The sequence below is a fragment of the Quercus suber genome, unplaced genomic scaffold, assembly GCF_002906115.3.
Source record: "Quercus suber isolate HL8 unplaced genomic scaffold, Cork oak 2.0 scaffold_197, whole genome shotgun sequence".
In the NCBI taxonomy this organism is placed as follows: domain Eukaryota; kingdom Viridiplantae; phylum Streptophyta; class Magnoliopsida; order Fagales; family Fagaceae; genus Quercus; species Quercus suber.
In genome coordinates this window covers 649,477-655,709 of record NW_027069655.1, presented here as the reverse complement: position 1 = coordinate 655,709, position 6,233 = coordinate 649,477, and the positions used below count along the sequence as shown (strand labels likewise).

Here is a 6,233-nt window from a genome sequence, read left to right as displayed (position 1 = left end):
ATAAAAGTTCTCGTGTAAAATCATTAAAGTGAAAGTTTCCTTCTACTAATTATGCATATCTTTGGCAATTGCATTTGAGTCATATTAATTCAAACAGAATTCAAAGATTGATCAAAGATGGACTCTTAGAGCATTGGACTTTAATGGATTTCTAGTTTGTGAATCTTGTTTGGAGGGAAAATGACCAAAATACCTTTTAATACAAAGGGTAGAAAAGCCCCAGAGTTGCTTGAATTAGTTCATACGAATGTATGTGGTCCTTTGTCAACCCAAGCAAAAGGAGGTTATGAGTACTTCATCACTTTTACGAATGATTGCATTTGCACGGGCATAGCTTCTATGTGGTTGGATCAGGTCCTGGGATCTATGACAATGTAACCGACCCAAAAAGTTTTAATCTGGTCGATCCGGTTGAAGTGAATACCTTCGGAGTTCCTAAAGAAGGATGGCTTGCCATTAGATTTGTAGCAAACAATCCAGGTATGCGATGTCTCTATAACGTAAATATTAATTAGTTTTAGTTATTCTAAGAGGAAATGCATGTGGGCTTAAAATATATACTTTGGTTCAAGATCTTGCAACCAACAACCTGATTGGCAAATAATAATAATATTAAGGGAGAAGTTGGGATCAATCGATTCATACCTTTTGTGAAGCATATTCCATTCATAGCAATTGCATGCATGTAAGAACAGTTAAGTCAACCCGTTTTTGAAACTGATTGGACACGTTAAAAGTGTAACTATAATCATGTGGCTCTAGTTGGTTGGCATATATATTTTGGATGCTAACATCAAATCATATTTGGCAGGTGTGTGGTTTTGGCATTGTCATTTGGATAGACATATGACGTGGGGTATGTCTTCTGTTTTTATTGTAAAGAATGGGGACACGACTGAGACAAGTATTCGCAAACCCCCTCCTCAATTGCCTCTATGCGAAGCTTCATTTAGATTGCGGCTCGAAAACATTGATGGATTGGATCAAGGAAAAGAAAATGAACCAACTTTTAGCTAAATGCATTCATCTAAATATCTACTTATGTACTATTTGTTTGTTATTTAGACTCCTGTAAACTCCTATTGCGATTAGTGCCCTAAAATCCTATTGTAGGTCATGTTTTATGTTATGTATGATATTATATTGTGGTTAATAAAATTGTTTTATTATTATCTAAAATAATGGTAAAATGACTATTTGGACATTATTATATATTATATATCTCATAAATCACACATTATCATAAATCACATATTATATATCTCATGGACTATATATAGTTCATGAGATATATAATATGTGATTTATGTGATTTAGTCACAAAATATATAAATTACAAGTTCTTTATAAACTCAGAATTTTAGTTCCTAGTTGATAATGAAATTGGATATTTCATCTACGAAGACTATAACATATTCACAAAAATGATTTGTCTTAATCATGAAAGTGAAGACTTCTAGTTAGTATGTTGATATGTTTTAAGTATTAAGACATATTGAACTGGACTGCTGTGAGATTAATTATTCTACTAATGACTGTCAAATGAATAATAAATCTCATGACTTCTATTTATATCAACTCTTAATCCTGAGAGAATAATGAACATGATCATGAAGTATAGGGTGTTTTGATATATCAGGAGTGAGATCTAAAATCACGATCAAAAGCTTAGTATGTTGGATAGTTATATTTAATGTTGAAGGAATATATATTCTCAAGATAGAATTCATAATCTTTTAACGGAAATATAAAATATTCTCTTGAAATAAGTTTAATGAGTTTGGTTATTCAGAATGTTAGGCCTAATTAATTTAGCAAGAAGTTATTATAGTATATATTTATGAAATTGGATTTCATAAATATATGATGAATAACCTAAATGATTAAATCGGGTACTTAAAGTTTAAGATGTAGTAATCTTCAAAGTATTGACAATTTCATAAATATATAATGAATAACCTAAATGATTAAACTAGGTACTCAAGGTTTAAGATGTAGTAATCTTCAAAGTGGCAGTTAATATTCATGATTTTGAATTACTACAAATATTTTAATGAAGGGGTTGAATGTATAATAAATTCTTGAGATGTAATTTATTAAAAAGGTTTAGAGTGCAATTATATTTATATAGTGGTATTAAATATAATTAATAGTAATTTAGGGCTTGTCAAGAATTGATAAAAAGGCCCAAAACCTATTGGAGCTAATGTCTTATTTGTCCATTTTGGTTCCACTCCAAGCCACATTCTAAAAACCAATTGAAATGGCCCAAAAGGCTAATCTAATTATATAATCAGTTATACATAAGAAAAGAAACATACAGAATTTGAAATACATTGTAATGTATGAAAATGATACATATGTAAGTGTAGGCCACTCTCTTATTCTCCCAAAAACATATACATGTAAATTAATTGAGTGACCACACTTCTTGGGCATAAGTGGAATTGGAGTGAAGATTAAAAGTGTTCCAAAGTATTTCTAATCTTTGGTTTTAAATTTCATCGCACCAAGATACGCTTTATTGTTCTTAAATTCTTAAATTTACATAGTACATGTTGTCAATTACAAATGAAGTAGATCTGTTATTTTTCCATTGCGTATGTTTCGTATGCGATACAAACTATGTTTTTCCTACAATTGGTATCAGAGCGGTCTTCAATTTCGAATTTGTATAACATGTTTTGTGAGTTTTGGAATCAAAGAAGGTATTTTCATAACGTTAGAAGATTTTTCAATCAGTTTTTTGCATAGATATTGAAACTACTGTTTACTAAAACTGAAATTGATGTTATAATGATGTCTCAATTTGATGTTAAGTGTGTGTTAAATTGAACTTTAAGGTTTTAACATCAATGAAATTCAATTTTTGATCTTAAACTCAATCTATTATGTTCATATGATGGTAGTTTGTTCATGAAATACCGTTGAAAACTGTTTAGTGAAAATTCTAGAAAATTCAGTTTCACAAACTTCGATCGATTGAGTGAGATAGAAACTTTTTGGAAGATTTCATCACATATTTTGATCAATCAAAATTTATTTTGGATTGAGCGAATGTTCATTTCGATCGATCGACTAGCAATCGAGAGTCAATCGAATTGGATAGAAAGTTTGTGATGATTTTCTTTAAATTTTCAATTGTGTTGGGAAATTTAGACCCTAGTTGATAGAATTAACAAATTTTAAACTCAAGTTGTTAATTAGATTTATTATGAATAAAATTTGTTAAAACAAACAAACATCAATATCATGTCAAAATAATACAGCAGAAAAACTAAATAAGACAAGATATGATGGCTCAAGAAAACCAATGAAACACACTAGTTTCACAGTAAAAAACCTAGGGGTAAACCTTCCCGAAAAGCAATCCACTATAATAAAGAGAAATTTCAAATATAGTACAAAAATTTTGTCCTTAAACTCTACAATTTCCGTAGATGAACTTACAACAGAAACCTTCTACCGCTTCAGAACCTCTGAACTCTTTAATATATGAACGCCACCCTTTTAATGCACGAATCCCAGTACGTGACTAACTAATTGTGTAAATCCCAGTACACGACTTAATCACCAACTTTAGAAGATGTTAGCTGCAAAGTTCTTTACTTCATCAACAATGAAGATCAAAAAGCACTTGGTTACAAAATCCTAAGGTGCAAAGACGCAGTAGCTTCTTTCAAAGAGAATAAGGCATCGGTCAACTTTTGCATATGTTCTCCTTGTATTTTCTTATGTGACGGCCTCTAAAATAAGCTTTATATAGGTCTAGGGTTGTGAGAAAAAAAACCTACACAAATACATGTCAGCATGGACCGAAAATCAGATCTGGAAATCTGAATTTCGTAAAGCTCAGTAATTCTCGATCAATCGAGGAGGTGTCAAGCCTATCTGCTATGAGCTATCGAGAGTTATAGAGGAGCTATCGAGGAGACAGAAAATTGCTCGATTGATTGACCTAGCTGTTGAGAGGTTTCTAGATTGTGATAACAATCAACTGAAGATCTCGATAGATAGCCTAGCTGTCGAGAGGTGTCGAGCAGCTATCAAGCTTTAAAATCCAGCACTTTCTCACTTGATTCTTGGATAGACTTGCATGGCTTTAACACTTGAACTTGAAACAAGATTTCTTGAAGCATCAAACACATCCTAGATCTACCAAATTACAAGTAAAGTGCATTTTGTTAAATGATCAACCAACAACATAAAATATTGACATATGTTCTTAACATGATCCATATATGTCCTAGCAAATTGGTCAAGAATTGTTTTCGATCGATCAAATAATCTTTTTTGATCAATCGAGTAGCAATCGAGAAGTAATTGAGTCTTGCAGAAAGTTTGTTAAGATTTTCTTCATGATTTCAATCAATCAAGGGATACATTTGATCGATCGAAAGCTGTGAATTTTGAATTTTCACTAAGTATTTTCACATTTAAAAGTGCAAGGCTATGTGTGATGAGATTACACATGATTTCTAATTAAAAACCTTTCTTTTAAAATATCTAGTGGGGGAGAGATATAAGGATTAGATCTCACAGCCTCCATTATCAATTCATAGTAGTGTGGGTAAGCACCTCGACTTGACGTATATGCCTCGCGATCCTAAAGGAGGGTGTTTACTTCATAATACTACAAGATTGAACTTACCTGTTTAAAGTAGCGTGAACAAGCACCTCATCTTGGCGTATATGCCTCACGATCCCAAAGGAAGGTGTTTTGTTTCATAGTATTATAAGTTTAAACACTATAAGGGAGATGAAATGTGACTACACATGATTCTAGATAATGGTGTACATTAAACTAAAGTTCATATGGCATATTATTAGTGTTTGATAAGTGTTATCATGATAGCACTAATAATGAGAATAGTTCTTAATCAATCATGATGTTTATAATATACTTGCTACCAAGGAATTATAGACATGGATTGGGTTGTCATTGCATATTTATGGTATGGATTTATTAAGGTTCCATACCATATGTTTATATGCTAAATTGATAATGTCCGGTTTATTTATTATATTCATGTTTGTTATTTTCACATTTAAATCATGACATCTTTTAGCCCACTTGTTGCTATTCTTAATCAAAACAAATTGATTGGATCCAACTATGTTGACTAGAAAAGACTCTTGGACATTGTTCTCAATGCTGAAGAGCACAATTTCGTGCTTTATGAACCTTGTCCTAACTTCCCATCATTAGATGATCCTTTTGAGGAAAAACAGCAATATGATTGTTGGCAGAAATCTAATGAGATGGCCAAGTGCTAAATCCTAGCATCTATCTTAAATGTTCTACAGCATCAAATGTAGGATGTAGAACTAGTTTTGGACATAATACTAAGTCTGAAGGAGATGTTTGGTGATAAGGGTATGAAAATTTCTTTCCTTCGTGAAACATGTTTAGTATAGAATCTCACGGATTCCTGGTGTGTGGATTCAGGATAACTAATCATATTTGCAATTCTTTGCAGGGGTTCTAGGAGACCAAAAAACTGAATAAAGGGGAAATGTATCTTACTTTGGCTGATGGGAGCAGAATTCCAATTGTAGCTGTTGGAGTGTTTAATTTGTGTTTTGGTTCTAGAGTTTTAATGTTGAAAGACTGTTTGTATGTATCTAATGTTTGTAGAAATTTAATTTCTGCAACTTATTTAGGAAGACATGGATATTATGTTATCTTGAAAGACAATGTTGTAATAAAGAAGGATAAAGTGTTTATCTGTTCTAGCAATATTGTTGATGGTCTTTGTATTTTAATTCCTGATAAGGATGAATTATACAATTCTAAAATAGATAAAAGTTCTCGTGTAAAATCATTAAAGTGAAAGTTTCCTTCTACTAATTATGCATATCTTTGGCAATTGCATTTGAGTCATATTAATTCAAACAAAATTCAAAGATTGATCAAAGATGGACTCTTAGAGCCATTGGACTTTAATGGATTTCTAGTTTGTGAATCTTGTTTGGAGGGGAAAATGACCAAAATACCTTTTAATACAAAGGGTAGAAAAGCCCCAGAGTTGCTTGAATTAGTTCATACGAATGTATGTGGTCCTTTGTCAACCCAAGCAAAAGGAGGTTATGAGTACTTCATCACTTTTACGAATGATTACTCAAAATATGGTTATGTGTACCTAATGAGACGGAAGTCCAAAACCTTTGAAAAGTTCAAAGAGTTTGGGGCTGAAGTTGAGAATCAATTGGGTAAACACATAAAAGCCATT

General features: G+C 31.8%; 1 long non-coding RNA gene across 1 annotated transcript; it reads left to right on the top strand.

Moving 5' to 3' along the window:
• Positions 1 to 321: 321 nt before the first annotated feature.
• LOC136069927 (uncharacterized) lies at positions 322 to 1,182 on the top strand. Its single transcript, XR_010631128.1, has 2 exons — positions 322 to 480; positions 812 to 1,182. It is a non-coding gene; the product is annotated as an uncharacterized LOC136069927 (long non-coding RNA).
• The last annotated feature ends 5,051 nt before the right edge of the window (positions 1,183 to 6,233 follow it).